The sequence below is a fragment of the Ambystoma mexicanum genome, chromosome 5q, assembly GCF_040938575.1.
Source record: "Ambystoma mexicanum isolate Mex_15411 chromosome 5q, UKY_AmexF1_1, whole genome shotgun sequence".
NCBI lineage: Eukaryota > Metazoa > Chordata > Amphibia > Caudata > Ambystomatidae > Ambystoma > Ambystoma mexicanum.
Window position 1 is genome coordinate 1,359,200,224 of NC_090933.1, and position 27,873 is coordinate 1,359,228,096.

Below are 27,873 nucleotides of genomic sequence, written 5' to 3' on the forward strand. Positions count from 1 at the left end.
GTCCTAGTGCGCAATTTCACAAGGAAGTGGCACGATTCCCTGTTTTAGTGGTCCCTACATTGTTGAGAATGTTACTCCCTTAGCAGTAAAAGTCCAAGAAAGGCGCTCCTGGATACACTCAAGTGTTGTAAAACCATATGCGGCTGAGACCAACGCACCCCCACCCGTTGATTTGGAAGCAAGACAAGAAGAAGAAGTTCAGCATGGGCAGGCTTGATCGATGACGAGGAAGAAGGACGCTAAGGTTGCTTATTAAATAAATGCAAGTGTGCATTTGGACTGTGACTCACTCCGGACACTCTTTATAGATATTATAGCAGGAGTGCAAAGCAAAGTTCTCTAGTGACAGGAATCTTTTGAATTGGACTTTAGAAAGTGTTGACGTTCTAAATATGCCAAACCTGGAGTTTGAATGTGATGACTGGAAACGTGATCAGTTCCTTGCTGAGTTTCTTTTTGGTCAAGCTAATGGTTTTAATAGATACTGATGCCCATAGGCTACTTCTTGCTGTTTTTGTTTATATACTACAAGGTCTTTTACTGTCCAGACTAGATCTAAAGTTGCTCAGGTTTCAGAGAGTGCTTTGAAATGGTTTTCTTCATTTTTAGAAAACCGTACTCAAGTAGTTAAACTTGGAAGTTTAAAACCTTATCGGTTTTATGTGGAGTACCACAGGACTCGTCGTTATCACCTATTTTGTTCAATATTTATCTTCGACCTTTAATGGATATTTTTTCCAAGTTCAATTTGAATTACCAATCCCACGCAGATGACACACAAATCTATTTCAGAATAAGAAATGCCCCGGATGTGACTGAACGCATCCTAGTCTGTGCTAACGCGATTAAAAGCTGGATGACTGTAAGTAAGCTTCAGATTAACCCCTCAAAAACCGAGGTTATAGTGTTTGGGCCAAAACATCTCCTTGGTAATTATCACAACATTACTACTTGCCCAACAATTTTTGATGCAACAACATCTTTTTAAAATAATATTACAAATCTTGGCTGCATCTGGCAAGCATCCTTGGGTTGTAATGCCCATGTTTCAGAGGTGGTAAAGTCAGTGTTTTTTTCAACTCAGACTGTTAAAACCTATTCTGGCACTCATTCCGGAATCGAACCGTGCAGTGGTTATAGGGACAATGGTAAACTCTATGGTTGACTACTGCAGCACTCTTTTTCTGGGAGCACCTGAGGGTGCATTCCATCAGCTCCAGGAGGCCCAAAATGCTGCTGTTAGACTGGTCTTTGGTCTGCCAAAACCGGTCCCTATCTCCAAGTATCGGAGGACACTGCACTGGCTGCCGGGTTCAGAAGAGATTTGATTTTAGAGTATTGTGTCTTATTCATAAATTTATTTTTGGAATGGCACCTACATATGTGGTCTTAAAACATAAGCCCTATCAGCCCCTACGAGCCTTGCGCTCATCTGATAAAAATATGCTAGCTCTAACTGCTATCTCTCTGTGTTTCCAGTGGGGACCATTGTTTCTCCATTAGAAGTCCACGTCTGTGGAACACACTCCCTGATGTCCTGCGGAAGACCAGTTCTATCGGCCTTTTCTGGAAGAATCTGAAAATGTTCTTTTTTCAGTAATGGTTATCATGTTTAAAGCAGGGCAAAGGAATAAAACATCAGCCCCCAGATGCAGGCTTTCTGCTTGGTTGCAGAGGAATATGCGCAATATAAATGCTAAATCAAATAAAATCATAGCAGGTCTTGGTACTCTCCAAAGCTCTTTCAAAGTTCCTCATGGGGGAAGCAAAAGCATGCTGGTGGTTTGGTCTCAGGTTTTCTGCATATTCATGTAAGGTAGAGGTTTTGGTCAACATCTGTTCATGTGTTCGATATAACACGTTTTGAGGCAAGACCATTTTCCTACCAGTCATGAGTTCAAAGGGACATTTTAGTTGCAAAAGTAGGTGTAGACCTCCGAACAATTAGGACTAGTGGTAACCATTTGTCCCAACTGGGCCCAGAATCCACCACTAACTTCTTTAAAATTCCTACAATTATATGATATGATGTGATAGGTTATTTAGACCGCGCTTAATACCCAGAGGTTTCTAAGAGCGGACCCAGGGATCGCACCTGTGTTGCTCCGTGTCATCTTGCTTCGGCAAGCATGTTGCCTCTGAGCTTTCCTCCGTGCCAATGGTTTTATTGTACCACCCTATCACCCTTTACCCCCCCTTCTGGATGGTAGGGGATATGGAGTTTTCTCTTCACTTTGATCATTTCCCACATTTTAGTCATTATCTCACTGGTGAAGTAACTACCATGGTCGGACTCAATCTTTGGAGGGAGGTAGAAATTAGAAAATATGTGGTTCATCATCAACACAACTGCTGTTTCCACTTTGCAATTTGGGGCCGCAAGACATTTGACCCATTTAGTGACATGTAACGTCAACATATATTTACTGCTGCGTAAAGAACGCGTCACTGGACCAATAACTTCGATCTGAACTCAGACCATGGTAAGGTCATTCCTCTCTTTTGCAGAGGAGCCCAGTAAGTGGGAGAACTTGGCTGGAACTGAGCTTTTATTAGACACCCCTTTAAATGAATATATAAATATTGACCCATGCGTGGCCAATAAGCAACCTCACATAGGATTTCCATTGCCTTTTGAAAACCGAGATGCCAAGCCGCTACTCCATCATGGTTGTGATTCAACACTATACTTCTTGGGCCTTCCTGCGCTCCTGGGCTTTCCCACGTGTCCTTATCTGCACCATGACTCCTCACTGTATAGCAAGTTGCTGATTGCTCATGAAACCCTATTTCTCCCCTTCTGGAGCTTCCCCATCACATTAAACCCGCAACTCGTTACAGCTCATCGGCTCCTGCTGCACCCTACTTATAACGTCCTGGATTCATCGTCTTAGAACAGAGTTCTGCTGCATCCCAGCTGGGTTTGCACTTTATAAATCCAACATACATAATACACATACAAGTATTTCTGTGATCCCTCTTTGCACCCCTTCCTGTACACCCAAGCTCTTCTGTACACCAGGACTTTCCCGTACACTCAGACCCTTCTGTACACCCAGACTTATATGTACACCAAGACCCTTCTGTAAACCTAAACTCCTATGTACATCCAGACCGTTCTGTACACTGTGGGTAAATTTACCAGCCCCAACCGAAATTACCTGCATCACAAACCCCCCCTACAAAAAAACCTGCATTTTAGCAGTTGCCCAAAAATGGCTGTGCTTTTGTCTACTGGGCACATATGGGACAAATGTTGAACACAGACACCCCAAGAATGGCTGCATTTTGTTTTTCTTCATGGGAATCCAGAGAAAATAACTTAAAGGTAGAAAGGCTCAGCATTTCCCTTCTGTCATTTAAAAACTCAAGGCTGCACCAGAAAATGACCTGCAGTCTGGACGGCATTGCAATAGTGCCTCTTTTTGTTTTAAACAGCACACAATTTGTTCTATTCAATACAGCCCTGCCTGTGTATTGCATTTGAATGTCATGAAATCAGACAAGCCCTGTAGAACGGCATTGTATTAATCAAATAAAGTCCCTGAAGAGCAGAGAATCTGCATCAAATCCACACAGCTCGGATTTAATTTTGCAACAAACTAAGAAATGCAAAGTACTTCAAAGAAAATATGCTTTCCCTTGCTGTATTACCAAGAAAACTATTTGCAAGCATATTTCTGTGCTTAGAAACTTACCTGATCTTAAAAGCCTTTCAGATAATGAATGCCAAAGGAACCGCATTTGTGAAATGTACAGGAGATAAAAAGAACACGTGTAAACCTGCTTTTGCAAGCAGGGAAATGACATTTTGAGAACTAAATGTGAAATATCACCATTACTCGTACAGAAACAGTATTATATGTGTGGGGATGGGGTTTGGTTTAAACGTATATTATACTTATTCCCCGAAAAACTTTTGTTTGTTGAAAGAAAGAAAAAGTAAATAAAATGTTTGAAAACAGCAGAATAGGTTTGTCCTAGGCAGGCACTTCAATGGTACCAGCCCACATGGGAAAGGAATCCCCTCCACAAATATGAAAGGGCCAAAGTGTGGAAATTTGCGACCTCGTCAAACTAGCTGGCATTTCTACAGCAAGGGACGATGGATCCATGGGGAACTAGCACTGTCACAAAGAGGTGTGATCTCCTTTGACACCCCTCCTCAGCTTCAACTGCCTGGGATCAAAGGGCGCCATGGAAACCCTGTTGTTCAGACTGACACAGAGGGGGCAGGTTGACTGTGGAGATTTGAAGGACCGAAAACACAGTAACAAATGCCCTCCATAGACTTTAGAGAACTTTTTACATTAAGACATTTCTTTCAATACCCAGAATAAGCAGTAATGTGATATTATGACCATTTTTATGGGATTTCTAGACACACAGAATGAGACTAGGTGCATCATTTTAGCCCATGGCGAACTGGAATGACAGAAAAAATGTATTTCGGTGTGAATCATAAGTGGCGCAGACATGAAACTTGAGGAAAATATGCCAAATGTTAGTATGCATGTATGGAACCATTTGTAGAATTTTAGGGGTTTTGTTTCTCCTGAAAACAGCGATATTGTGCCCAAGAGCGAAGCAGCATCAAATTGGCGTTCAAACCGCCATATTCCCTGTGAAAGATGGGATCTGCCCAGGCCTGCAGATAAGGTGCGTACTAGGCCTTTTTACACATGAATTTCTTGTAAATACAATAGCTTTATTATCCTGTGTACATTAACACACAAGTTTAGAGCAGAGGGCAATTCAAAGGTCAGGTTACTTGACAGAAACCAGAAGGCTTCTTTTGATTTTTATCTACATGGATGTAATTGCAAGCCATGGATAAACGCCTCTGAAACAGAATGTATTTCTCTGAAGCCTTTCAAAAAAAGAAACTGCACACTGTGATAAAAGGAATAGTTTATTTCCATTCAGCTTCTGCTGTGTTGCTGCCCATTGAGCAAACAGAATCACAGTGTATATTTATTTTCCTAGCATTTTAGGATTGTAAAATTAATAAGATGGAAAACTAAGATGCAGTTGAGAATTCATATTTTGTAGCAAATTATGCTTTTTGTTCCCAGTGAAAGCAAACCAGTATTGCACAATTGTATTTTTCAGAGTTCCTGTGATGTGTGAATAATCAAAGGCAGATCATTTTTACACTTATAATTTAATTTACACTCTAATTATAAAAACAATGGGGCTCATTTCGAGTCAGGCGGTGGCCTTGCCGGTAAATCCGGCAGGCTGCCGCCGGACCCATTAACAGTTACCGGCGCCTGGCTTGCCGGTATTACTGGAGTATTACAACCCCGGCTGCCGGTAAGTCATCCGCTGGTAACTATGTTGTTCCCCATTCACATAGAGTCCCATAGGACTCTATGGAATGGGGACCACTGTAACAATGGCACCGTTATTGCTGGTGTTACAATGACAGTCTGCGGGCAGGCACAGTTGTTTCCGGACAGGCAAACTCGTAATGAGGACCAGTGTGTAAAATGATGACTATTCACGTTTTAGTTTGCATCCATTCAACCTTGCAGTGAATGGGGTACATTACTATAAATGGTCAGTGGCAGCAGAGTCTTTGCACAAGGGTGAGGGATTGTCGTTATAAGAATCACAGGTGTTCTAGCCTCTCAAATCTTCAAGACTACAATTAATCCAAAAACTGACTCTCCAGGAAGTGCAAGCGCTGTTCAAAAACAAACAAATGAAAGTTACTTTTTTAATTGAAATTGAAACTTAGAAAACCTGTCCCTGTGATAATCCAGATAGGTATTTAACTTCATGATGGTTCGTCCAACATCTAGGCACTGTGATTATTATACCTCAGTCGATACTAGGTTAACTGACCTCTGAAGGATGTTAGCCTATAGGATAGCTCAGCCAGTTGAGCACTCATTGCTGCTATCTGTGCGTGATCCGTAGGCTGCATGTTCGAATCCCGGCAAGGCCAACTCAGCCTTTCATCCACTTAAGGTCGATAAAGGATTACCGACTTCGGTTTGGTGTTAATTGTGATAAATATGTTCTATGTACAGCGCTTTGCCAAAAGCACTATATAAATAACTATTTGACCATGAAGTTAGTTATAGAATTTAGCATGGATTCCTTGCCTCTCTGCACTGTAGTATCATAACATTGGCATAACATTAGGTAGTAATAGCTCCAGGAAATGAGGACTTTCATTTAATATCAAAAGACAATTCTGCTATCGAATCTCAAAACTCACAATACAATTCGTGCTTCGTTTACTATATAATTGGCTAGGTTTTTGTGTTTTCGATATTTAAATATATGCCGGAGAGATTAAATGGCCAGACCTTAGAGAAATAATGAAAGGTGCATTCTGTGTCAATGCAGAAAGCTGCCGCATAGTAATGATTTCCATACAGTTTTTGCACACGTCGGCTGGATGTCACATACATTTTAATCTCTTGCAAAGGAGAAAAGTCATTTTTACTCTCTTAAAATCACATTTACTCTCAAAGTTTAAAAATAGGGGGTAAAGTACTGCCATCTCAAAATCTTATCGGGAGCACTAGGAGCGCTGGATCTGCCTATCTGATTTTTATGATGGTGACTATTGTAAATATAAAGTTGTATTCCATAACTCCTTTTGTGAAAAATTAGGTTTGTGGGACAGAAGGAGTCATAAAATGCATACACCTAAGGTGAGGTCACTTCCTTCAAACCAATCAGCTTGGAGAGAGGAGGCCACACTAATAGCCTGGCCTATCCTATTCAAGGGGTATGTCCAGATTACTTACGCCCATATTGTAAAAGTCTCTGATGTAATTTTGCCTATATAAGTAGGAGGCAGGGAAACATAAGGGACTAAACTGACTGAACCAGTGAATTCCTGACTGGCTGCCTGAGCTCCTGACCTGCTGACTCAGACCCAAATCCAGATCCAGAGACAAACCCCTGATCCAGATCCAGGCAGAACCACCCATCTAGATCCAGGCATACCCACTAATCCAGGGAAAAAGGAGGAAAGGCTGCTGATCCCTTTTAGGAGAATCCAGGGACCAGACCCCTTTCGCCCAGTTGTTACCATAAAGGAGAGCCCAGCTGCTGCCCAGTGAACAGATCCTTAGCCCGCTGCCCAGAGACCCGGCTAGCTGTCCAAATTATCCAACTCAAGTGCACTTTCTAAGTATCACCTCCCCCAGTACCAAAAAAACTGCATACCCCGCTCTGTTACCTTGCATTCTGTTCAAATCCTATAAAAAATCCCATAAGAATCCCAATCATATCCCAAAGTGTTAGCATCCTCTGTTTATCCTGTCCTTAGAAGAAGAATCTGTGTTAGTCTGTGTTTGTTAGCGTAATTCTTTTCTAATCATTTCAGTTATCTGTGTAAGTCCTTAGTACCCTTTTTGAGATCAATTAATTAATTCCCCTCTAAGGCGGTACGTGGCGCAAGCTGGTTAAAATTGCAAATTAACCCCCTGGCGTGCAGTGTCTTTCTTTAATAATCTAGCCATTAAAATAGTCTCAGTAGAACCTGTCTTTGTACAAACAAAACTGATTTTGCCCGTGTAATTGCTTTCCTTAAAAAGAAATCCATTTCCCATAGAGAAACCCATACTCTCACCACATAAAGAGTTACCCTTTCACTTCATTATCCTATCTGCCATGTGCCTTTGTTCCCCATCATAACAACCGATTTCTGATTTTGACTGTTTAGCCTATTTTCTGTTTGCCTGTTTAAAGCCTGTGTGCAATAAGAAATTGCAATTCTGCCGCGTGTGATTTACTGCATTGTTTTCCTTCCCAAATCGATACTCTCACCTGTATTCACGTTGCTTCAGTCCGCTGCCCAGTAGCTTGTAAGCTTCATTGCCTCTTCAGTACAGCCACACGAATTCCTGTCCTATCTATCCTTCCGCAAATGTGACTGACCTCTAAGTATTCCGTGAAATCTGAGTATGCCATTTTGCTCCTTTTTAGGGTTTTCAATTTGTGTTTTGGCCTCCTATTCTGGATTCGTAGGTTGAGTTTAAAAAACATTTTTTCCCTCTTATTTCAAACTCCTTGCCACTATTTTCCATCCACCCAGATTTTAGTCAGCAGGTGTTTGGGGGAAGAGTTGCAGAGGGAGTGCGTATCATAGGTGCCATCTATGAGTGTGAAAAGAAGTCATTTTGCTTCCATCTCCATTCATAATTTGTGAATCTGATGTCAGAAGGTTAAATTAATTGTATTATAACATTTGCTTTATATTATCACCAGACTGGTGATTGCTGCACAAGAAAATTGTTTTGCTCTGATTTTTCATTTGAATTTTACAAAAATAAATACACATTTAATAGTTACACACCGGCCTGGTTCATGGTCCATTGCCACACAGGGTATTTGTCAAGGTGAGTGTGAGACGGGTTGGGTGCCTTAAAAAAAAAAAGGACCCAGGGTTCAGTGGTAGAATTCTCTGGCTGGAGTGTGCCGTGCCTTAGAATCTGTAAAAACACCCAGAACCTTCTGTACACCCAGACCTTCCTGTATACTCCGATCATACCGTACAACCATACCCTTCTATACCTTCAGACTTTCCTACACACTCTGATTGTTCTGTAAACCCAGACCCCTATGCACACCCAGACCCTTCTGTACACCCAGACCTTCCTGTACACTCTGATCCTTCTGTACACCGAGACCATTCTGTACACCCAGAACCTCTGTAACCCAGAACCTTCATGTACACTCCGATCATGCTGTACTTGTGGACAGCCAGACCCTTCTGTACACTCAGACCTTCCAACACACTCTGATCCTACTATAAACCCAGACCCTTCTGTACACCGATGCCTCCAAGTACACACAGACCCCTATGTACACCCAGACCCTTCTGCACACCCAGACCCTTCTCTACACCCAGACCTTCCTGCATACTCCAATCCTACTGTACACCCAGACCCTTCTGTACACCCAGGCCTCCAAGTACACCCAGGACCCTATGTACACCCAGACCCTTATATACAACCATACCTCCAAGTACACCCAGCCCCTTCTGTACGCTCATACCTTCCTGCACACTCCGATACTACTCTACACTCCTTCTGTACACCCAGCCCCTATTTACACTGGGACCCTTATATACACCCAGATCTCCAAGTACACCCAGACACTTCTGTAACCCATACCTTCCTGTACACTCCAATCCTACTGTACAGCCAATCCCCTATGTACAACCAGACCTTCCTGCGCACGTTATCCTGCATGCACAGGCACTGCTGCACACGCAGACCTTCCTGCGCATGTTATCCTGCACGCACAGGCTCTGCTGCACACCCAGACCTTCCTGCGCACGTTATCCTGCACTCACAGGCCCTGCTGCACACCCAGACCTTGCTGCGCACGTTATCCTGCACGCACAGGCCCTGCTGCACAGCCAGACCTTCCTGCGCATGTTATCCTGCACGCACAGGCCCTGCTGCACACCCAGACCTTCCAGCGCACGTTATCCTGCACGCACAGGCCCTGCTGCACACCCAGACCTTGCTGCGCACATTATCCTGCACGCACAGGCCCTGCTGCAGAGCCAGACATTCCTGCACACACAGATCCTGCACGCACAGGCCCTGCTGCACACCAAGACTTTGCTGCGCATGTTATCCTGCACACACAGGCCCTGCTGCACTGCCAGACATTTCTGCACACGTTATCCTGCACGCAAAGGCCCTGCTGCACACACAGACCATCCTGCCCACTTTTTCCTGCACGCACAGGCCCTGCTGCACACCCAGACCTTCCTGCGCACGTTATCCCGCACGCACAGGCCCTGCTGCACACCAGGACATTCCTGTGCACGTTATCCTGCACAGACAGGCCCTGCTGCACACGCCGACCTTCCTGCACGTGTTATCCTGCACGCACAGTCCCTGCTGCACACCCAGACCTTCCTGCACACGCAGATCCTGCAGGCACAGGCCCTGCTGCACATCCAGACCTTCCTGCGCACGTTATCCTGCACGCACAGGCCCTGCTGCACAGCCAGACATTCCTGCACAAGCAGATCCTGCATGCACAGGCCCTGCTGCACACCCAGACCTTGCTGTGCATGTTATCCTGCATGCACAGGCCCTGCTGCCCAGCCAGACATTCCTACACAAGCAGATCCTGCACTCACAGGCCCTGCTGCACACCCAGACCTTCCTGCGCACGTTATCCTGCACTCACAGGCCCTGCTGCACAGCCAGACATTCCTGCACATGCAGATCCTGCACTCACAGGCCTTGCTGCACACCTAGACCTTCCTGCACATGTTATCATGCACACACAGGCCCTACTGCACACCCAGACCTTCCTGCACACGTTATCCTGCACTCACAGGCCCTGCTGCACACCAGACCTTCCTGCACACGTTATCTTGCACGCACAGGCCCTACTGCACACCCAGACCTTCCTTTGCACGTTTTTCCTGCACTCACAGGCCCTGCTGCACACCCAGACCTTCCTACGCACGTTATCCTGCAAGCAGAGGCCTTGCTTCACACCGAGACCTTCCTGCGCACGAAGATCCTGCATGCACAGGCCCTGCTGCACACCCAGACCTTCCTGCGCACGTTATCCTGCACGTACAGGCCCTGCTGCACACCCAGACCGTGCTGTGCACGTTATCCTGCATGCACAGGCCCTGCTGCACAACCAGAAATTCCTGCACACGCAGATCCTGCATGCACAGGCCCTGCTGCACACCCAGACATTGCTGTGCACGTTATCCTGCACGCACAGGCCCTGCTGCACACCAGACCTTGCTGTGCACGTTATCCTGCATGCACAGGCCCTGGTGCACAGCCAGACATTCCTGCACACGCAGATCCTGCACTCACAGGCCCTGCTGCACACCCAGACCTTCCTGCACACATTATACTGCACACACAGGCCCTACTGCACACCCAGACCTTCCTGCCCATGTTATCGTGCACTCACAGGCCCTGCTGCACACCAGACCTTCCTGCGCACGTTATCTTGCATGCACAGGCCCTACTGCACACCCACACCTTCCTTTGCACGTTTTTCCTGCACTCACAGCGCACAGGCCTTGCTGCACACCCAGACCTTGCTGTGCACGTTATCCTACATGCACAGGACCTGGTGCACAGCCAGACATTCCTGCACACGCAGATCCTGCACTCACAGGCCCTGCTGCACACCCAGACCTTCCTGCACACATTATACTGCACACACAGGCCCTACTGCACACCCAGACCTTCCTGCCCATGTTATCGTGCACTCACAGGCCCTGCTGCACAACCAGAAATTCCTGCACACGCAGATCCTGCATGCACAGGCCCTGCTGCACACCCAGACATTGCTGTGCACGTTATCCTGCACGCACAGGCCCTGCTGCACACCCAGACCTTGCTGTGCACGTTATCCTGCATGTACAGGCCCTGCTGCACAGCCAGACATTCCTGCACACGCATATCCTGCACTCACAGGCCCTGCTGCACACCTAGACCTTCCTGCACACGTTATCATGCACACACAGGCCCTACTGCACACCCAGACCTTCCTGCACACGTTATCCTGCACTCACAGGCCCTGCTGCACACCAGACCTTCCTGCACACGTTATCTTGCACGCACAGGCCCTACTGCACACCCAGACCTTCCTTTGCACGTTTTTCCTGCACTCACAGGCCCTGCTGCACACCCAGACCTTCCTACGCACGTTATCCTGCAAGCAGAGGCCCTGCTGCACACCCAGACCTTCCTGCGCACGCAGATCCTGCATGCACAGGCCCTGCTGCACACCCAGACCTTCCTGCGCACGTTATCCTGCACGTACAGGCCCTGCTGCACACCCAGACCGTGCTGTGCACGTTATCCTGCATGCACAGGCCCTGCTGCACAACCAGAAATTCCTGCACACGCAGATCCTGCATGCACAGGCCCTGCTGCACACACAGACATTGCTGTGCACATTATCCTGCACGCACAGGCCCTGCTGCACACCCAGACCTTGCTGTGCACGTTATCCTGCATGCACAGGCCCTGGTGCACAGCCAGACATTCCTGCACACGCAGATCCTGCACTCACAGGCCCTGCTGCACACCCAGACCTTCCTGCACACATTATACTGCACACACAGGCCCTACTGTACACCCAGACCTTCCTGCCCATGTTATCGTGCACTCACAGGCCCTGCTGCACACCAGACCTTCCTGCGCACGTTATCTTGCACGCACAGGCCCTACTGCACACCCACACCTTCCTTTGCACGTTTTTCCTGCACTCACAGCGCACAGGCCTTGCTGCACACCCAGACCTTGCTGTGCACGTTATCCTGCATGCACAGGACCTGGTGCACAGCCAGACATTCCTGCACACGCAGATCCTGCACTCACAGGCCCTGCTGCACACCCAGACCTTCCTGCACACATTATACTGCACACACAGGCCCTACTGCACACCCAGACCTTCCTGCCCATGTTATCGTGCACTCACAGGCCCTGCTGCACACCAGACCTTCCTGCGCACGTTATCTTGCACGCACAGGGCCTACTGCACGCCCACACCTTCCTTTGCACGTTTTTCCTGCACTCACAGCGCATAGGCCCTGCTGCACACCCAGACCTTGCTGTGCATGTTATCCTGCACGCACAGGCCCTGCTGCACACCCCGACCTTGCTGCGCACCTTATCCTGCATGCACAGGCCCTGCTGCACACCCAGACCTTCCTGTGCATGTTATCCTGCATGCCCAGGCCCTGCTGCGCACCCAGACCTTGCTGCACACGTTATCCTGCACGCACAGGCCCTGCTGCACAGCCAGACATTCCTGCACACGCAGATCCTGCACGCACAGGCCCTGCTGCACACCCAGACCGTGCTGCGCACGTTATGCTGCACGCAAAGGCCCTGCTGCACAGCCGACATTCCTGCACACACAGATCCTGCACTCACAGGCCCTGCTGTACAGCCAGACCTTCCTGCGCACGTTATCCTGCATGCACAGGCCCTGCTGCAAACCCAGACCTTCCTGTGCACGCAGATCCTGCATGCACAGGTCCTGCTGCACACCCAGACCTTCCTGTGCATGTTATCCTGCATGCCCAGGCCCTGCTGCGCACCCAGACCTTGCTGCACACATTATCCTGCACGCACAGGCCCTGCTGCACAGCCAGACATTCCTGCACACACAGATCCTGCACTCACAGGCCCTGCTGCACACCCAGACCTTACTGTGCACGTTATCCTGCACTCACAGGCCCTGCTGCACAGCCAGACATTCCTGCACATGCAGATCCTGCACTCACAGGCCCTGCTGCATACCTAGCCCCTCCTGCACACATTACCCTGCACTCACAGACCCTACTGCACACCCAGACCTTCCTTCATACGTTATCCTGCACTCACAGGCTCTGCTGCACACCAGACCTTCCTGCGCACGTTATCTTGCACGCACAGGCCCTACTGCACACCCAGACCTTCCTCTGCATGTTTTTCCTGCACTCACAGGCCCTGATGCACACCCAGACCTTCCTATGCACGTTATCCTCCACGCACAGGCCCTGCTGCACACCCAGACAATCCTGTGCACGTTATCCTGCACACACAGGCCCTGCTGCACACCCGGACCTTCCTGCGCACAATATCCTGCACGCACAGGCCCTGCTGCACACGCAGACCTTCCTGTGCATGTTATCCTGCACGCACAGGCCCTGCTGCACACCCAGACCTTCCTGCACACGCAGATCCTGTAGGCACAGGCCCTACTGCACATCCAGACCTTCCTGCGCACGTTATCCTGCACGCACAGGCCCTGCTGCACACCCAGACCTTGCTGTGCACGTTATCCTGCATGCACAGGCCCTGCTGCACAGCCAGACATTCCTGCACACGCAAATCCTGCATGCACAGGCCCTGCTGCACACCCAGACCTTGCTGCGCATGTTATCCTGCACGCACAGGCCCTGCTGCACAGCCAGACATTCCTACACACGCAGATCCTGCACTCACAGGCCCTGCTGCACACCTAGACCTTCCTGCACACGCTATCCTGCACGCACAGGCCCTACTGCACACCCAGACCTTCCTGCACACGTTATCCTGCACTCACAGGTCCTGCTGCACACCAGACCTTCCTCCGCACGTTACCTTGCACGCACAGGCCCTACTGCACACCCAGACCTTCCTTTGCACGTTTTTCCTGCACTCACAGGCCCTGCTGCACACCCAGAACTTCTTGTGCACGCAGATCCTGCAGGCACAGGCCCTGCTGCACACCCAGACCTTCCTGCACACACAGATCCTGCACTCACAGGCCCTGCTGCACACCTAGACCTTCCTGCGCCCGTTATCCTGCACTCACAGGCCCTGCTGCACAGCCAGACATTACTTCACACACAGACCCTGCACTCACAGGCCCTGCTGCACACCTAGACCTTCCTACACACGTTATCCTGCACGCACAGGCCCTAATGCACACCCAGACCTTCCTACACACGTTATCCTGCACTCACAGGCCCTGCTGCACACCCTGACCTTCCTTCACATGTTTTTCCTACACTCACAGGCCCTGCGGCACACCCAGACCTTCCTGCACACGTTATCCTGCACGCAGAGGCCCTGCTGCACACCCAGACATTCCTGCACACGCAGTTCCTGCACTCACAGGCCCTGCTGCACACCCAGACCTTCCTGCGCACTTTATCCTGCACTCACAGGCCCTGCTGCACAGCCAGAAATTCCTGCACACGCAGATCCTGCACTCACAGGCCCTGGTCCAACGTAGCATCATATGTCAAACTTGTAGATATACTATATAAGTGTGTTGTAACTTTTGTGTGGTCAGAGCGCTCTCAGAGATCTACATAAACCTTCCTTGGAACTCTCGCAGCCTGCGCTTTTGTGCCTTATTCCCTGTCCAGGGAGTGTCTGTCTTATTTATTTTAAACGTGTTAGACAGGGAAGGCACTAACATTTGGTGACCCCCTGCGATGTGATCGGAGAGGTGCCTCGAGGCCGGCGCTGAGCGGTGAGATCCGGGACGCCCCCAGCAAAATCATTGCCTCCACGGTCGACCAGCCTGTGCGCACTACAAAGAAGGGTAAAGGGTTCCCGGTTGACGAATACCCGACTGAAAAACTGCTCGCCGAGGCGGGCCACGGCTTGGTTGGGGTGCGAGCCTGACTGGGGTCGGACTGCAAGCGGCGATCCTCGGGTCACCTGACTGAGCACGTGAGCACGTGAGTGCCGGTTGCGACGGTTACGAAGGAAAGGTAAGGGGGAAATAGGGGGAAATGTGGTAACGGGTAGCAGGGAAAGAGTAGGGCCTGTGTGAGTGATGATGAGGCTTTTCTGATCTATCCTTTATATGGCCATTAGGTTTTCGTAAGAAGAGAAGAGAAAAAAGAGAAGTGGTATCCTAGCCCGAACGGGGTAGAAGGCGGCGCTGCGTAGCATTGTCTAGTCCAGTGCAGAATAAATAAGTGAAGTTACAGAGAAAATAGTAGGAATCTCGTATGTTGAGTAGACTCGGAGTAGTTATTTAGAACATTCTTTTTCTGGGTAGGAAAAGATTCCTGGAGAAGAGTAAGAGAGTGGAAGAGGTGGGGAGTGAATGAGAAGAGTAGGTGAAACGGGAAAGGGAGTGGGAAAAAGGGGAGCAACGGGGAAGAAAACGTGCACAGGCAGTGCATGTGCATGATAAGTGTTATATGTGCTTTCGTGTTCGTGTGGCTAAAGTGGCAAAATATGCAGCAATGAACTGTTGAGTTTGAACATGCAATAATTAAAGAGTTAACGATTGAAAGGGGGAATGATATATATATATCTTGATACACATATATATATGCAAATTACCAATAAGTGACAAAGTTTGTGATATATTATTCAACTGGTGAAGAAGTGATTGAGTGAAAAGGGAGGTCAAAAGGTAAGTACAGCCAGAGGTGGGGAGGGAAACATATTAACATGGGAGGAATAACACCACTAGCACATATTTTTTCAGCACCTTCCGTTATACAGTGAGAAAATACAAAATATCATGATCAATGGTTGACCGAGATAAAAGGGGACAGTGTGACGCCAATCTGGCCAGAGGGTGGGTCGTTCGATAAAAGAGTATTAGATTTGGTATCTACCCACCTGTTAGCAAGGTATAAGGGGAAGCAACTACAAACTAGACGGGAAGTACTAGACTTATGGCGAATGTTTGAAGAAGTTGCACCTACAGCAGAGGTAAGTAAAGAAAGAGTGAACGAAACACAGAAAACCCAGGAGGAGGTAGGCGGAACGCCAAAGGGCGAGTGTACAACTACTACAGCAGAAGGTGATACAACTAAAATATACCCTCTAATGTCCAGACCAGCAGTAGGATATAATGAGCCCCTGTACGTACCAGCCTGTTCAACTCCTACACCTATAACAGGAGCAGTTGCCACATCACCACCCCCGTATGATAAAGGAGGTTTGTATGGCCCAACAGCGCACCCCCCCGTGAATTTAGCACATATTACTGGAGGATTAGACCGCCAGTTAGCGCATGCACAGATAGAGATAACGCGGCTACGAGCATTATGCGATAGGAGCCAGATGCTGCCAGGAGGAGGAGAGGTGCCACCATTATCTATAGCGGATTTAACACCAACATTGAGCACAGCAGGAGAAGCGGCACAAGCGATCTCAGAACCAGGACGGTTAGTATCATCACAAGAAATACGCACACCACAAGGGCAAGAGAAGGAGTGGCGGTCGGGGGAGTTCCTATTCCATCTGAATGACAAGCCTGTGAGAATGATACGCCCACCTACCCCAAAAAATGAGAGGGGAGAAGGATGTGAAGGGAACAATGAACAGGTGTCAGAAATAGAAGAAGTGTGGAGTGACTTAGACGAGTATGAAGAGGCAGCTGCTGAGACAGGGTCCCCACTGCCAAACCGCAGGTACCCAGACACACCATCGCCACCACTACGGCAGGGTAGGTTAAGACAGCGAGAGGGAAATATGATGGTAAGTAAGACAAAGAAAGGTGCGGTAAGTAAGATAGGGAAGAAACACAAGTTGCAAATGCCATTGATACATAAAGGAGCAGGTAGGCCACATTACATTCTGTGGGCACAAATGGACAAAAACAACTTGCTAAAGGTCCTGCCCCCACTGTCGGGAGGGGCTGGAAAATGGATACACGGCTTTGAGAAAAACACAGCGGGAGTGCCGCTAGCAATAGGGGATGTGAAGAGCTTATTAGTGTCAGCAATCGGTGACCAAGCACACGCATTGTGGGAAAGGGCCGGATTCCCTGGAGTAACGATGAGTTGTGATCGCCACGATGGATTAGCGTTAATAATGTTTGAGCACAAGTATGGGATGCATTGAGGCGCACGTTTCCCGATATTCCGGATTTACATTTAGTGATGCAGTGTACAATGGAAGAGAACGAGGATCCTACGCAATTCATACTACGGGTGCAGGATTTATGGAGAAGTGAAACTGGCACAGCGTGGAACAGTCCACCGCCTTGTTTTATTTTATCATCAAGAAGGGGCTCCCGAAGGAGGTGCAGAAGGCCTTGGACAAAATAGCTGGGATAGAAGCCAAGGGCTGGCCTGAAATACAGAGCATAATTGTACACCACTGTAGAAGGATCAAAGAGAGAGAAAAGGAGATAGCACAAAAAAGGCTGGCAGACGAGGTGAAGCTGGTGCAGAACAAATTAGTGAAGGTCGCTGGCGTCAACGCCAGCGCAACCACAGACCGAGAAAACGAGGGGGAGCATGTCAGGGAACAGACCAGCAACGATAGCAGCACTATGGGCTACAGGAGGGCCAGGACAGTGGAACGGAGAAGAGCAATACGGTGGACAAGAGTGGCAAGACCGACCGGCAAGAAGAAGAGGTGGGTTCCGTGGCCAGAGAGGGGGGTTTGGAGGTATGGGAAGTAGGGGATTTGGCGGCCAAGGAATGAGAGGCGGACTACAAGGGTCATGCTGGAACTGTGGGAGATGGGGACACTACTCTAGAGACTGTAGAATGCGGCCTTCAGGGTTTTTCCAGGGGCAACAGCCCATGGAGAACGAACAAGGTTGGGGATGTCCGCACCCAGGTAGCCCCTACGGGCTACCAATGGGGAGCGGAAAACAACAAGACTACTGCTATAACGAACCTCAGGTACAGCAAGGACAGCAGCCACCACCACAACAAATGGTAAGGCAAACTGCAGTGGGAAGCGCGACCAGTAATTGTTATGCAACATCTGCAAACGGTGCACCTGCACCGTACCGCGGCGTAACAGTGATCGGAGATAATGTCTTCTCGGTGCCAGGGCAAGAAAGACATTCAGATTAGGACAGCCTACAGGGAACACCTGCGTGTCCAGTCCTATCTACCACCCTATGTGCAGAAGAGGAACCACTAGTGGGGGCAGAGATAGGAAATAAGCAGTTTATCTTCATGGTAGACTCTGGAGCAGTGAAATCATGCCTTATGGAAGGCCGGTTTCCGCTCTCAGGCAGGTATTTAGAGACGCAGGGGTTGTCTGGGGCTATTTTAAAAGTTCCTTACACTGGATGTAACGATGGGGGGTAAAACCGTGCGCGCACCCTTACTGTACCACGAAGACACGCCAATAAATCTGTTGGGTAGAGATTTGTTAACTAAGTTGAATATGACAATCTCTTTTACAGAACGAGGAATAGTGTGCTCAACACCGGGAGTGTGCCCAGTACGAGCAATGTTGATGAACAGCACAGTGATGAATGAAGTTGTGGTGCGAGGGGTACCCATTGATATAAGCATGTTCATATATGGTATCAAGGTGTTGGCACGGGTGGTGCCAGAAATAACGGGAAAAGAATGGAGAACACCATCAGATTTCATATTCCGCCGAATTGCACACACAGACATTGTACGATAATGTCCATAGACATTGAGGCAGTTCAAGTATCCAGTAAACGCATTGTGGTCATAGGACTGGACGCGCAGGGGTGCGAGTGGAGAACTGTGTTATGCATAGACCCAAATTTAATGCTATGTAACATAACAGATGAGGAATTGTTCACCGATGGTGAGGATGATGGAGAAATAATAATGGAAATAAGCATACCATGTGATATTATGGTCCAATACAGAGAGGTACACAACCCATTGATGGCTAGTGTTAAAGCGCCACTGTCTATATTTGGAGGAAGACATGACAAAGGTAGCACCTGAAATTTGGACTACTGGGCCCCACAATGTAGGGCTGCTGCATGAGGTGAAACCAATAAAAATAAAACTCAAACCAGGTGCAATGCTGCCAAGAGTAAAACAATATCCCATATCAAAAGAAGCGGAGGAGGGAATTAAAGAACCCTTAAATGCACTCCGGAAACAAGGCATTATAGTGCCATCAACCACTCCATGCAATACGATGATTTTTCTGATCAAAAAAGCAAAGGGAGGTGCATGGAGGATGATCCAGGATCTCCGCCCACTCAATGACGTCATTCAAAAAGAGTTCCCTCAAGTCCCTAACCCGGCATCAATACTGTGTAGTGTGCCAAAAGAATCAACATGTTTTATTGTAATTGATTTGAAAAATGCCTTCTTCTCGATACCCCTTGACCCAGGATCCCGATATCTGACAGCATTGACATTAGGGAGCAACAGGTATGAACATTGCAGACTCCCACAGGGATACTGCGAAAGCCCCAGCATTTTTAACAGGGTATTGCGGAAGACATTGGAAACATAGATGTAGAAAGCACCATCATTCAATATGTAGACGATTTGCTCGTTTGTAGCCATACAGAAGAAAGGTGTCGAGAAGACTCGATAACACTATTGAATGTGCTAGCTGCCAAAGGATACAAGGTAGACAAAGGGAATTTGCAATACTGCCTCGCCGAGGTTGTATATCTTGGACAGTTAATATCAAAAGATGGGAAGCGAATAATCCCAGACAGAGCAGCTGCTATACGCAACATAAAAAACTGTGAAAGACATGCAAACATTTCTTGGCATTTGTAATTATTGCCGAGCTTGGATCCTTGATTATGCAGCATACACACGCCCCTTACTGAAAGCATTAAAAGAGGCACAGAAAAATAGGGCCGCAATAAAATGGACACAGGAAATGATAACCCAGTATTTGAGATTAAAAGACCTTATCGCAGACGCCCCAGTCCTCGCGATCCCAGATTATGAGCGGGAGTTTTTCTTATTTTCACACTGCAATGGGCCACTGATGACAGCAGTACTAACACAGAAGACATCACTGGGTCACAAACCCTTGGCTTACTACATTGGGACACTAGATCCAGTAATGCAGGGTCATTTCGCGTGCAAACAGGCCCTCGCAGCTGCAGCCTTTGCGATTGAAAAAAGCACCACCATTGTCATGGGATGTTCGGTAACGCTATATGCGGAGCATTCCTTGTTTGCCATCCTTGAGCGAACAAAATCAACACTAACGACCCAACGCGCAACAGCGTATGAAGTAATAATATCAAGACCCAATGTACACGTAGTGAGGTGCAAGACAGTAAACCCTGCAACATTTATTACAGAGCCATGCACGACAGAGGACATATAAGTACACAATTGTGCCACGTATGAGGGGGAAGGTGACGATATCCCTAAAGCAAGTGAGAATGCCCTACAGGAGGGAGAAATATACTTCATAGATGGGTCAGCATCAATAGACCCCGAGACAGGAGAAAAACATGTCGGAATGGCGGTAGTGCGCATGTAGGAAGATGAATATGAAACAATTGTGCAAAAGCGCCTTCCATCCCATTATTCAGCCCAGGCGGCAGAATTAACTGCATTGATTGAAGCACTGCGCACTGCTAAAGGCTGTTCAGTGACAATATACTCAGACTCAGCCTATGCAACTACCACAGTGCACTCAGGACTGTGACGGTGGCGTAGAAGGGGATTCAGGAGGGCAGATGGTTCCCCAGTACAGCATGCAAAATTGTTAAATGAGCTGATAGATGCATTAGCAGTACCATCAGTAGTGGCAGTGGTGAAGTACCAAGCCCATACCAGCAACACAGACGCAATCTCATTGGGAAACGCGGCAGCCGACGCAGCCGCGAAGGAGGCCTCGTATTTCAATTTGACACCAACACTTGAGTGTATCACAAAAGCAACTACAGTAGAGCCACGAGAAGAAGCATACACTAATACCCCAATAGCACAGATAATAGAGTTACAAAAACATACATCCCAAAAGGAGCAAAAGCTGTGGAACAAACGGGGATGTACACAATCAGCCACAGATCTCATTTGGAGACAAGAGACGACAGGGAAGGTTGTAATGCCCATAGAGTTACTGGAAATAGCATTCCAGCAGTTGCATTTCCCCGGCCATATAGCAAAGCAACACATTGCTGCAGATATCCAAGAACACTGGTTCGTTCCCAACTTACAAGAGCACCTGTCAAAATTAATTGTAGAATGTATAACATGCCAAACATATAATTCTGGAATGACATTAGAAACACTGCGTGGCACTTTGCCCCGCTCAACAGGACCATTTAGAGAGCTCCACATAGATTATGCCGATATGGGAGAGCGGTGTAACGGAGCGAGATATCTGATTATGGTGGTGTGTCCCTTTTCAAGGTGGGTGGAAGCAGGCCCCTGTCCCCACCGAGACGCGAAATGTGCGACCAAATTCCTTGTGCGGGAGGTGTTTTGACGATGGGGGATATGCGTCGTGATCAGATCAGATAATGGCACGCATTTTCTGAATTACCTCTTTAAGGAAGTGACATCACTTTTGGGGGTGAAGCACAAATTATGCTCGATTTATCACCCAATGGCGAATGGGATGGTAGAAAAGATCAACGGGTTAATGAAGAGTAAGTTATCTAAATTGTGTAACACATTGAAGAAGAACTGGGTTTATTGCTTGCCCCTAGCACTGTTCCAACTCAGGACGCAGCCGTGCAAAGACCACCACCTAAACCCCCACGAAATTGTTACTGGGAGGCGAATACACACACCAGTATCCCCAATTAGGAGAACCTCGGATGCGCACAGGGCTGCCACAGTGCTGGGGGAAGAGTTCAAGGAATACCTAACTCAGTTAACACGCGCAGTACGCAGCATAGCGCGACAAATAGCACCGCCTTTTCCTAAAAATGTGATGACTGATACTACTACACCAGCCGCAAATAGTTCCAGCGGGCCACTAATGCCGGGGGCACATGTGTATGTCCGCAGCTTTGTGAGAAGGTGGAATTCACCCAGGTTTCATGGCCCCTACAAAGTCATTTATAGTACCCCCACCGCGGTGAAAGTGAAGGGATTGAAGTATTGGGTGCACTTATCTGATGTGAGGAAGGCACACAGTAGTACAATCCCCCCAGAGGAGCAAGACAGCGCCACTGGGACCACAAACGATGTTGTAGGAAAATAACAAAAGAGTCAGTAAAAGAACATGCAAAGATAAAAATGATGATATGTATTTTGTTCTGCACAACTTCCTTCCTCCTTCCTTCTTTCCTGCCTCTTCCCCACTCTCTTTTCAATTGACAAGCATATTATTTATACCTCACCTATCTCTCCCCCTCTATCTCCCACCTTCATTTTTTAATGGCTGTCTCTACAGTAAAAGAACATGAACAACAGAAGTAACAGAACAAGCCTGACTGAAAAGAAGGATTAAATGTGAGGTTGAACAAGACTGTAAATAATTGTATATATTATGATGGCTTAAGAAATTTATATCGCCCCTCCAGGTTAATGTTAGATAGCGATAGGGTCGCCACTAGGGCTAAAATGTTCAGTGATGTTGAATGCATTTTGAAATGTGCTGCAATTTTTATGTCAGTAATGCTGTTCTTTGCAGCGTGGTACTACACCCTTTTGTCTCTTGTTGACGACATGCAAAGGGGAGGGAGCGGGGCTAACTTGATTAAAGAAGGATCACAAATGATATGGACTGGGGTAAGGACAATATGGCAGGAGTCCCATGGACTTAATGTTAACCAAACAGATGGAATGTACCCCTCAGAATACATAACTGTGGAATCAACAAGTGTGTCAATGTCACGTTTCAATGTAAATACGAGCAATGCTTATGGATATAACGAATATGATGGAGACTATTATTGGACAAATGATTTAATTAACACTAGTATTAATGCACAAATAACCATACACTCTACCTCGCACAAAATTGCTGCTACTGTTGATGATACATATGACTTATTGAATAATAATGATACAACATGGGCTGGGATGTTTCTGATACATTACAAAAGGGTTAAAAATAATGATCAGGAAGGGAGGAGGAGGAGAAAAAGGGGGGCGGGAGGGAAAAGTTACGACATCTATTACGATTGGGGATTAGATTAAATAGAAGATCCCCGCCACCCTGATCAATCGAATAAATGGTATTCTGACATGAGTGCCACGGCAAAGCAAGCAACAAATGAGAGTTGCTACGTCTGCTCACTCATCCCGCACGCATCAGGAACACCTAAAATGTTAGTACCGCAGGAAGTGCCCTTGTCGGAGGCTCAATGTCTGATTCATCTGGTTCTATCCAGAATAAGGAGCACATTCCAGGCGAACGCTGTCACATTGGAAAAGCTGAAGAACGAGAAAACATGCACAAGTCGACGCCAAGGAGTAGTTTGCCTCGAAGAACCATTTCTTGTTATCAAGGGGACACGATTTGCAGACAATAAATGGCACGAAGAAACAATACAATCCAAAACAGAAGTGCTTCGAGGCCTACCAAATGACACTTTCCAATGGATAAAAGGGGCATGTAACCACATCTGGTCACAACACGTCGCAAAGCTAACATGGGTCACAGCACTAGAAAAACCTATCAAAATACAAAAAGAAATGCCACATGAACCTCTGTTTTCGCGGGGAAGGAAAGGTGAACATGGGAGAAGCAAGGAGATGTAACAAGACGGTAATAATCCCTGACATGAAGAAAGGCACAGCTGCACTAATGGACATGTATTGGGTTTGCGGCAAACAAGCTTACCTGCACCTCCCCGCATCGTGGAAAGGAACTTGTGCTTTAGCGACCCTCCACACAGCCCTGATGGTAATACCGGAGAGCCACATCCAAGGGGCAGCAGAGCAATCGGCTGGCATATCGGCAGCAGAGCAATCGGCTGGCATATCGGCAGCAGAGCAATCGGCTGGCATATCGGCAGCAGGGAAATCGGCTGAACCATCGACAGCGCCCCAACTAACGCTAACAGAAGGTCCAGCATATGAACTATTGTCAGAATATGAACTAAAGAAAAGATTGACACGAAGTAAAAGATCCTCCAATTACATCTCATCCGAATCATCAAAACTACTTGCTGAGATCAAGCAGAAATACAAGCTCTTTTCATCAGCAGAGACATTCTTTGCCTCACTTCTCGCCCCTGGACTACAAGCACGAGCAAACGCTAAATGGTTACAGATTGTGCGTTGGGAGCTCATTCAATTGGCTAATGACACTGAAGAGGGGTTCAACATGATAAAGATAGAACTCTGGGCGGTGCGCCTAATGACAATGCAAAATCGATATGTTCTTGATCTCCTCACGGCAATGGACGGTGGTGTTTGCCGAAAAATTGGGGGGGCGTGTTGCACATTCGTGCCAACTGAAGACGCTGATAACGGGACACTCTCCCATGTGATAAATGCAGTACACAACCTAAGGGAGAGGATGAGAGTGGAAGGAGGAGCAGAGGAAAGTACATGGTTCGACAATTTGTTCAGCTGGATACCATCATGGGTAAATGTGGCAATGAAAATACTGATCAACATCATCGTTTTTGTGCTCCTGTTCTTTTGTGTGTGCCAACTGGGACTACGGTGTTGTGAGAAAAGCATGCCAACATCGGCTATGATGATGGTGACAATGGGCCGACCGACAACGGTAGCTACCCTGATAGATGCACAAATGCAAACAGGGGAATACACCACACCACAATACAGAATGACAGCAATTTACAGGCAATATGGGGATATAGTGGATAATTTGCATTACACGACAATAAAGGAACCAAGAGAGTTGCAATGGTACCAAGAAGTTTGGGTAGATCTAGATGGGGATGGAGGTATTTACTTAACGTGTACCCCAGATGAATATGCCAGAAGGGGGAACAGCCTTAGAAGGGTTTGCAGGGCTTGGATGCCCATAAAAGGTACCCCCGCGTGGGACGAGGCGGTGGCCAAGGTTGAGTACTACCTAAGGGAGAATGAAAATAATAAAAAGTAGAAGTATTTGTTACTTTAGATGTAACGAAAGGGGGGAATGTGTGGGAGCGAGGGGCCAATGGGCCCCTCTCTGCTATCACTTCTCAGTACAAACTTGGACCAAGTGCCTCTAGTGGTACGCCCCTCGCCCTTATGCGATACTAACTTTTGGTTATATTCGCGTAGATGGGACCACCGATCAGGACACAGGGCATCCATTTTCTGTACCCCCTTTCGACTCCATCTTGGTAACTAGGCCTCACTGCGATAGTACAAAATGCATCTCTCCCTTCTGCCTGCCGCTGTAGCTCGGAGCACATGGCCCCCACCCTCGTCCCCACTCCAACTGGAAAACATTGCGGCTCCATTCTCACGCTGAGGCCGGAGCTGCCTGCAACAAATAATAAATGTAACACATCCCTTTTCCTCTGAGATCCTCTGAGATCACTGTCCTGCATGTGAACCAACATGAGCCAAGCACATAGCTCGTCCATCTCCACAAAAGTGTCGTTGCCCTCTTACCCTCGCCAGTTGAAACTTATTGCCATTCTAACCCTGTGAGACTAACCCTATAGTTCAATGACGGTATTATAGTGGTCAAGACCCTTAAACCTGTGACCTGTGTAACTCAAATGTGTAGATGGTGTAAACCCTTGAGTGATTTGTATAATGACATAATATATTACTTGTGATCAACTGCTATTTAGTGCTATTTAGTGCATGCATTATTCAGAATGTATTTTCTTAGCTTAGATAGTGACCACCGTGTTTCACAGCGACCTGACCTTCACCCATCCGGAGCACAATGTCCGACGTCAATCCTCCCGCCAACCCAGCAACCAACCCGGAGGAAGAGATGATGCCCACACCTAAGACACCACCACGGCTGACCAATCCTGGTCCAACGTAGCATCATATGTCAAACTTGTAGATATACTATATAAGTGTGTTGTAACTTTTGTGTGGTCAGAGCGCTGTCAGAGATCTACATAAACCTTCCTTGGAACTCTTGCAGCCTGCGCTTTTGTGCCTTATTCCCTGTCCAGGGAGTGTCTGTCTTATTTATTTTACACGTGTTAGACAGGGAGGGCACTAACAACGCACAGGCCCTGCTACACACCCAGACATTACTGCACACGTTACCCTGCATGCAGAGGCCCTGCTGCCCACCCAGACCTGCCTGTGCACGTTATTCTGCACGCACAGGCCCTGCTGCACACCCAGACATTACTGCACATGGTATCCTGCATGCACAGGCCCTGCGGCACACCCAGACCTTGCTGCGCACGTTATCCTGCATGCACAGGTCCTGCTGCACACCCAGACCTTCCTGCACACGTTATCCTGCATGCAGAGGACCTGAGCACACGCAGACCTTCCTGCGCACGTTATCCTGCACGCACAGGCCCTGCTGCACAGCCAGACCTTCCTGCGCACGCAGATCCTGCATGCAGAGGCCCTGCTGCACACCCAGACCTTGCTGCGCACGTTATCCTGCACGCACAGGCCCTGCTGCACAGCCAGACCTTCCTGCGCACGCAGATCCTGCATGCAGAGGCCCTGCTGCACATGCAGACCTTCCTGCGCACGTTATCCTGCACTCACAGGCCCTGCTGTACACCAGACCTTCCTGCGCACGTTATCTTGCACGCACAGGCCCTACTGCACACCCAGACCTTGCTGCGCACGTTATCCTGCATGCCCAGGCCCTGCTGCACACCCAGACCTTGCTGTGCACGTTATCCTGCACGCACAGGCCCTGCTGCACAGCCAGACATTCCTGCACATGCAGATCCTGTCACTCAAGACACTTCTGCACACCCAAACCTTCCTGCGCACGCAGATCCTGTCACTTAAGACACTTCTGCACACCCAGACCTTGAAACTATTCGGTACACAGACCTTGCTGTACTCTGAAACCAGTGTGTATAGAGGTGTGTGTGTGCAGGCAGCCCCTTCTAAGCATCGAACCCTCTACACATGCGCCCCCTGCACTCCTGCTCCCATAGCCCATTACCTGCAGAGGCGGCACAGCCTAGGCTGGAGGGACAGTCACGGTCGCCTGGAAAGGGTTAAAGGCAGGAGTGAGCAGCTCGCACTGCACACTTGCTAGCAGAAGCCTGTCACGCGTGTACTTCCTTCCTGCCCCCTCCCTCCCGTGCCCCCAGCACAAGGCTTCTTACGGGCAGAACTGCAGGCGGAGCTTCCTTTCGCAGGGCTTCCCCAGGGGAGTCAGGAGGGGGGACCCAGCGGGGGGTGGGGCCCCTCTGCAGGCAGGCTCTCCAGACAGGCCCCGCCCGGCCCAGTCACCTCTGGCTGAACCCTGCCGCCCTGGCTTCCTCCCAGATGCAAAGGCGGGGTGCCACTGCCAGGCCAGGCCATGCGCCAGCGTACGTGCCAACATGCAGACCCCCAGCCTTCCTGAAGATGCCCGCCCAGGCCTGCTTTTACCTCTGCATTCTGGGACTTGTAGGACCGGATTTATAATGCAGCAATCCAGGATTAAATCCTGGACTTGACTAGGATCTCCCACATGGAATTGGCATGCTAGCATATATGCTCTTTGCCATCCACCGCATCGCCCGCTGCGGCCACAGATGTGTGCGGCCCCATAATTTGCATACAGTAATGACACACGTGACGTCACCGAAAATGACATCACAGACTGACATTTAAATGCTCGAGGGGACCGTGAGAAGTTGCATAGAGACACA

General features: G+C 48.3%; 1 protein-coding gene across 1 annotated transcript in view; it reads right to left on the bottom strand.

Moving 5' to 3' along the window:
- Positions 1-27,521, bottom strand: part of LOC138498149 (uncharacterized) — a 46,468-nt gene extending 18,947 nt beyond the window's left edge. The window contains exon 1 of the mRNA XM_069622028.1: positions 27,177-27,521. The gene's annotated coding sequence lies outside the window, so the exon portion shown is untranslated. The remainder of the gene's footprint in view (positions 1-27,176) is intronic.
- Positions 27,522-27,873: the final 352 nt, after the last annotated feature.